This window comes from Coturnix japonica, unplaced genomic scaffold (assembly GCF_054131305.1).
Source record: "Coturnix japonica strain WE unplaced genomic scaffold, WE-NBRP24 Scf041, whole genome shotgun sequence".
Classification (NCBI taxonomy): domain Eukaryota; kingdom Metazoa; phylum Chordata; class Aves; order Galliformes; family Phasianidae; genus Coturnix; species Coturnix japonica.
In genome coordinates, this window is record NW_028188944.1 from 4285203 (window position 1) to 4292658 (window position 7456).

A 7456-nucleotide genomic window follows, 5' to 3' on the forward strand; every position below is an offset into this window, starting at 1 on the left:
GGGTTTCTGAGAACATCCGACCCCAACAGCTCCAGAAATGTCTCAAGAAGGAGGACAGACAGAGTCACTGCACGTCCTTTATTCTTTTAAGGTTCACAGAGAGCCTGGTTCATTATGCACAGTGTATTTGGGCTACAATACAAAGGTAAAGGCTGAATAAGAATTGGTTTTAATAATGAGGTTTTAGTGAAAAACATTACAGTATTTAAAAACATAATAATAAGCAGAATAAATTAAACATACAAAGTGGCATGAAACAAACAAACAATGAGAGAGAGAGCAACTCTGTAAAAAGCTGCATTACAAGTCATAAATTCCAAAAGACAGGTAATTCACTGCATTTGAAAAACATCTGGTAATCACTTTCCTCACAGCATCCTTGACCTCCCTGTTCCTCATGCTGTAGATGAGGGGGTTTACTGCTGGTGGCACAGCTGAGTACAGAACTGCCACCATCAGGTCCATGGATGGAGAGGAGACAGAGGGTGGCTTCAGGTAGGCATAAAACCCAGTGATGGTAAGTAGGGAGACCACAGCCAGGTGAGGGAGGCACGTGGAGAAGGCTTTGCGCCTTCCCTGCTCAGAGGGCATCCGCAGCACGGCCATGAAGATTTGAACATAGGACACAAATATGAAAACAAAGCAGACAAAGACTAAACTGGCACCAAAAAAGAGAAACACAACTTCCCTGAGATTTGATTCTGAGCAGGAGAGCTTGAGGATCTGGGGGATTTCACAGAAAAACTGGTTGACAACATTGCCTTGGCAGAGAGGCAGTGAAAACGTACTGGCAGTGTGCAGCAGGGAAAAGAGAACCCCAGCGCCCCAGGCAGCTGCTGCCATGGTTGCACAAGCTCTGCTGTCCATCAAGGTCCCGTAGTGCAGGGGCTTGCAGATGGCAACGTAGCGGTCATAGGACATGATGGTGAGAAGGGAATACTCTGCTGAGATGAAGAAGGAGAAGAAAAAGAGCTGTGCAGCACATCCTGTGTAGGAGATGGCCCTGGTGTCCCAGAGGGTGTTGGCCAAGGCTTTGGGGAGAATGGTGGAGATGCTGCCCAGGTCGAGGAGGGCCAGGTTGAGGAGGAAGAAGTACATGGGGGTGTGCAGGCGGCGGTCGCAGGCTACGGCTGTGCTGATGAGGCCGTTGCCCAGGAGGGCAGCCAGGTAGATGCCCAGGAAGAGCCAGAAGTGCAGGAGCTGCAGCTGCCGCGTGTCTGCCAACGGCAGCAGGAGGAACTCGCTGATGGAGCTGCTGTTGGGCATCTGCTTTTGTTCCTGGGCTTTGAGTCCTGCTCAGAGTGCAGAAGATAATGACAAGTCCAGACCATTCTCAGACACACTCCTCCTGCTGTACTGTGAAATGTTTTCATTTACCTTTGGGTAATTTCCATTTAACTCCATAACTTGAATTTATATTCATGAGCTTCACCATCCCTGAAGAAATAGAAGATTAAGGAGCTCTTACTTTTTCTCATTTCATAATCATATCCCAGACTCCTGAATATTTTCCTCTTGGTAACTGTTTACATGTCTCATATCTTCACTCCAACTGTTCTTAGTGCCCCCAACCCCAGCCTCTTTGCACTTCAATATGTTTTAGTCAAATATGCCTGTTTGCAGGATAAGTGCACTATTCAAGTCTGCAGAAAACAAGAAAAACATGAACTGATTCTTTCCTTTTAGAAACGAGAGGCTGAAAGCACAACCTGTGTGGCTGTTCACAAAACAAGCAATTGATTAAAGAAATATTTGGGAGTAACATAGCTGTGTTTTAAATTTTACAGCCTCTATTAGATTTCCACCTCCAGTCCTTTCTGCCTTCGCTCAGATCAAGATATGGAAAATCCCTTCCCTGGCTCTCCTCTTGCAAAGGGCCTTCACAAACATTCAGTTGTGCAGTGGAGCTGTGATCCCCTGCCCCAGGCAGCAGCTGTGGCAGCACAAGCCCTGCCGGGGGGCTCCTTCCCCCCACACATCTCCCTGCAGCGCCCTGGGCAGCTCCCCGGGCAGGCTGAGTGCAGACACTCAGGGCTGTGCTCTGACACTGCAGTATGGAAGCCCTCGGGTGGAGCAGAAGGCTTTTTCCACAGTAAAGAAACATGCAGTGCCTGCAGCCAGATCTTCTACGGGATGTCCCTGGTTTGGTTAACCCTCTATGAAAAGCAGCTGCATGGTCAGCAGTGAGACTTACCTTTTCATGGTCTGTGAGCAATGTTCCTGCTGTGTGCCCACAGCCTGCTCACACCGTACACATCCTGTAAGCTCTCTCCCCTTTCTCTCCTCTCCTTCTGTCAGCTGCAGGCTGTGCTGTGCACAAGAGCTGCTCCTGGGCACAACTGTCTGTCTGCAGCACTGCCCACTTGTATGAGCTCCCTGTGTCCCAGGAGCCCGGCCCAGCTCAGCAGCAGAGGATGTCATACTTTATCCTTCCCACGCGTCTCCCCTGAGATGTCCCTGTGTCCTCTTTGCCATCAGATCCTGGAAAACAGCCACATCATGATTGTATTTTGAAATCTGATGAATTAAACACCAAATGTACAGTGGTCAGTGACTGATTCCAGACCTGATACCTGAGATCCTGTGATGAAACAAAATGGGCATACAGGCAAGGACAGAGAGAGGTGGACTGCCACTTTGCAGGGCAGTGATTTAACTGAGGCAGTGCAGGAGTCTCATCCCTAATGGGAAACCCTGGGGCTGAAATGGGATTCAGCTCCCCATGGACACACAGTATCATTGGGATTACTCAGGTTCAGCTCCGATGTACACAAGGAGTTGCCTGCATGTGAGCTCCTGCTCTGAGTCCTCGGTCCTTCAGCAGGGAGGCAGTTGCTCACACACAGACACTGGGTGATGCCCAAGGTGCCTGGGCTGCTCCTGGATGTGTTCCAGTGCTTATAAACTGTGTGGGAAGTCCCTGAGATAGACACCTCTTTCCTGGGCATCAGCTGCGGGGCAGAGAGGGAACAGAGGTATTATCGACCATCCTAAATGACAACAGACCCCAGCGTTTATAGCACTTCATGGTGCCTTTGTCTCCAACTCCACTGAGAATGCAGAGTTACACAGCTGACTAAATGGATGAGCTCACAAAAGAAGAACCAGATCTTTCTCTGTTCTCCATCTGCGGCATATTCTGGAGCTCAAGGCAACACAAAGATAATATACGTCTTTATTCTTCAACAGACATAACCTCAGTTTTCGGTGGGCTCTCAAGTGAATGGCTTCAGAAGCAGCCTAGTGTCTCTGGGCTCTCCCACACACTCACATGCAGCTGTAAATGCAGCACAGGGCCTTCAGGAAAGCCATGCCCATGGTGTATCTGTGCTGCTGTGTCAACTCCAAGATCCACAATGGATCTAAAGCCTGTGTGCCATCTTCTTCACAGTAATACCATAGATGAGCTATCCAGTCAGGCTCTGTCCAGTGATGCTTTCCAATGAGTATGTTTACTTCTGTATTATTGCACTAATGAGAACAACAAAACTTGAGGAGCTAGAAATCTTTGTAGAGTTACATGCCTGAGCTCTTGTTTGGACCACAGTGGTACAGTTGAATGGCTTCCACAACTGCACTGTAGCACAAGGGGCATACAGGGGTAGCACTGGGGTATACATTCTTAATGATGGATTGGTGAGGAGACAAGGAAAAGAGAGTGCACTGAGCTCTGCCTGGGGGTGGCAGAGCAGCCAGGCCAGAGCTAATGGAAATGGCCAATGGAGGAGATCAACAGTGTCTGTTCCTGTCTTCCTGATCAGGGAGAGCAAGTAGAAAGTGCCCTCTGCAAACACATGGGAGTACTCATGTTGTCTGGCCATTGTCCCGTTTGGGAGCCTTTTTCACTCCAGTATCTGCTGCAGGGACAGCACAGCAGGGCATGTGCCATCCAGCAGATCCGTGGAGAGCACAGATGGCAGCTTCTTGACCAAGCAGTGGAGGAACCAAAGAGGAGAGGTGCTCTGCTGGATCTCATACTCTCTGGCAATGAAGGTCTAGTGGGAATTGTGAAGGTGAGAGGGGCATCAGGCCACGTGCAAAAGACAAATGGATCTAATTTTATTTATTTGTTTGTTTGTTTGTTTGTTTTTAGGCTGTAAGATTAAAAGATGAACATACATGTCAATAAAACTGAAACAAAGAATTGAAGACAAAGAATTCAATGAAAATGCTTTAACCCTTCTCATCATGAGAAATTCTCATGAGTCTTGATCCATTTTTAGTTGTAAATATGAGAATTTGTAGGGATTTTGTGTCTTCTTTTTTTTTTTTTTTTTTTTTTTTTTCCCTATATTTCAAATGCCTTCGGGTACAGAGACACAGACAGTGGTGCCATTGCCATTGCCCTGTGACTAAAGCCCAGCGTCCACCGCTGCTCTTCCCTGCTGCCTATTTGATGTCCCTCATTTTTCAGGTGTCTGGAGCTGTCCTGAATAAATGGCCGTGGTTAAGGGCATGTTTTCAGCAGACCATTTGGACTCACGCTCCTCCCACTGCCTTCCATATTTCCCCATCCTTGTTCAGTCAGATACCTCCCAATTATCTGTCTGATTTCTGACTTTCAAGGAGATTACTTGAATTTGCTCTGTCTCTCCAAAGTCTGATTGACTGTGTTGTCAAATCCTTCACCATAATTCTATCTATCCCTTCCTATCTTTTCTTTTTCTCTTTCTTTCTCTCTTTCTCTTTCTATTTTTCCCTTTCTTTTTCTTTTTCTTTTTCCTTTTCTTTTTCTCTTTCTCCTTTTTCCTTTTCCTCTTCCTTTCTCTTTTTCTTTTTTTCTGTTTCTTTTACTTTTTTTTTCTTTATCTTCTTTTTTCTTTTCCTTCTTTTACTTCTTTTTCTAATTGTCTTTCTTTTTAATTTTTTTAAAGCACAATGTCTAAAAGATGTTCATTAATGTCAGTAAAAGTTAAAAATATGAGTTGAAGACAAAAATATAAATAAACGAGAATGTGTTAAACATTCTCAATGTGTGAAATACTCACAAGTCCTGTTCAGTTTTAAGTTGACACCTCTCAACTACCTGGCTGATCTATCCCAGGGAGATTACTGGAATTTGCTCCATCTCCCAGAGTCTGATGGCCTCTGTTGTCAACTTCTTCACTGTGATTAAATCTATCCTATGCTACCTCAGTATAAATCATTTCTTTTAAAAGTATTCCATATGAAAGACAAACTTCAATAGATGCAGCTTGAACATGGCATGCAGTTGATCGCTGTTTTACTGTTCATTCAATTGCATCACCTTTCCTTCCATTTGCTGGCCATATAAAAAAGAGAAATCTTTCCTTTTCCATGTGCAGCTGGTTCTCTGAGGAAAGCCAGTGGGAGTTGGTGCAAAGCAGTTTTAACACTGAGCGGATGAATGCAGAGGAGAAGAGTGATGTGAAGAAAAGTGATGCAAGTCCCGTAGGTCCAATGTGAGCAGAAATTGGGTAGGGAGGTTGAGAAGGACCTTTGTCAACACAGTAACAGTACAGAACTCATTGGGACAACCTGGATTGGTATCAGTTGTATAGTGCTGCTTTAATGTCTTCTTTAAACCCAACTATAAATAAATAGACAATAACTTTATAATGGATTCTTTCTCTTTAATCTCTCTCCAGATATCCCTCCTTTTTGCTGAACAAGTTCTGATAACCTGAAGAAGAGAACAAGATGGCACGAGGCACAGGAGACTCTTTGATTATAATGGGCCCCAGGGCGCATTTGATGCTGAGTCCATCAATCTCCAGTGCAGAGAGAAGTTTGCACAAAGTACTCAGCAAGACAAAGTCAGAAGTAACAGTGAAGTATCTTGCAGTACTAATGGGCCCACTGAGGGCCATGATCAAGCAAGCTTCCCAAGGGACTTGTTAGAGAAGATAACTGGAAGCCATGACTATAGGCAGGGAAAGGCACTGGCATGCTAAGAAACCTCTCCTTTGCCTTACGAAGCAGACAGGTCAAGCCCTGATTACAAGACCAGTGGTAGAGAGATCCTGTCTCTCATGTTGGCTCAGGACCCTTCCTGGGGCAGTGGGATGGAGGTCTGTATGATGCTAAATGAAAGGCATGGGGACAGAAGATCCCAGGCTCTACATGTGGTGCAAGGATGCTGTCAAGTTCATATCCCACATGTGCCCTGTATCTCATTACAGGATGTGGGATGTGATAAGGGCCCCGTCTGAACAAGCAGTCAATTTTAGTAAAACTCTGAACTTCAGATCTTTCAGTTCCAGTGCCCTCCTGTGCACACTCTCCCACAGTGTGATGCACTTTATGTTCTGCATTGCCCAGAAGAGCACCCAGTGCTCCAGGTGAGGCTGCAGCAGTGCAGAGCACACAGGGACAATCCTTTTCCTCACCCAATTGGCAAAACATGCTTGATGCACTCCAGGGCCTTCCTGGCTGCCTGGGCACACTGCTGACTCACATTCAATTTGATGTTGACCAGGACCCCCAGTCCTTTTCAGTCAGATTTCTCTCCAGTGCCCCATATCCAGTCAGTGTGTATGTCCAGGGTTGCCCCTACCCAGGTGCACAATCAGGCACTTGTTATACTTAATGCACTTGGTGCTTAGTACCGACTGGTACCCACTTCTCTGACTTGTCCACATCTCTCTGCAAGTACTCTCCACCCTCAGTGGAGGCAACAGCACCTCCTCATCTGGTCTCACCAGCAAACTTGCTCAGAACATCTAGTTCTGCATGCAAGTCATCAACAAAAACATGAGAGAAGTGGCCCGAAAATGGAGCCATGGGGGACCCTGATAGTGACCATCTACCAGGCTGATGGAACCCATTGACTATAATCCCTTTGGCCTGACCTATTGGCCAACTACTCACCCACCATGTTCTGTTTCTGTCTAGCCATATGCAGGACATTCTCTCCAGAAGGGTGCTGTGAGAAACAGTATCAAAAGCTCTACTGAAATCCTCAAGGATTACATCAACTAGCTTCCCTTGGTCAGCTAAATGGATAACCGTGTCATAAAAGGATCTGAAATGAAATGACCTTCCCCTCAGTATCTTGCATTGGCTGCAACCAATGACAGGATTGTCCTTCAGCTGTTTTTCCGTAACTCCCACCATCATTTCCTCCACAATTTTAACAGGCACTGGAGTGATACTGGCTGGTCCATAATTGCTCATTTCATCTTTCTTTCTATTCCTTACAATGAGACAACATTTGCCAGCTTCCCGTTAACTGGTATGACCCTGGATTTTTTTAGATGCCATGGAAAAGAGAGCCCAGAGCATGCTAAAGTGTCATCAGTGCAAGAACGTAGATGTGCCATAGCTTTGCAATGCCTTGAAATCCATTGCAGACTATGCCGCAGATGGAGCAGAGAGGAAGAGCTGCCTCTTCTGTTCTGATCTCATCCATTTGGTAAGCAGAATATCACTACATGCTCCATGGGGTCAGGTGCAAAAGACACAATGGGTGCCCTAAGCACGGGGCTGCAGTGGT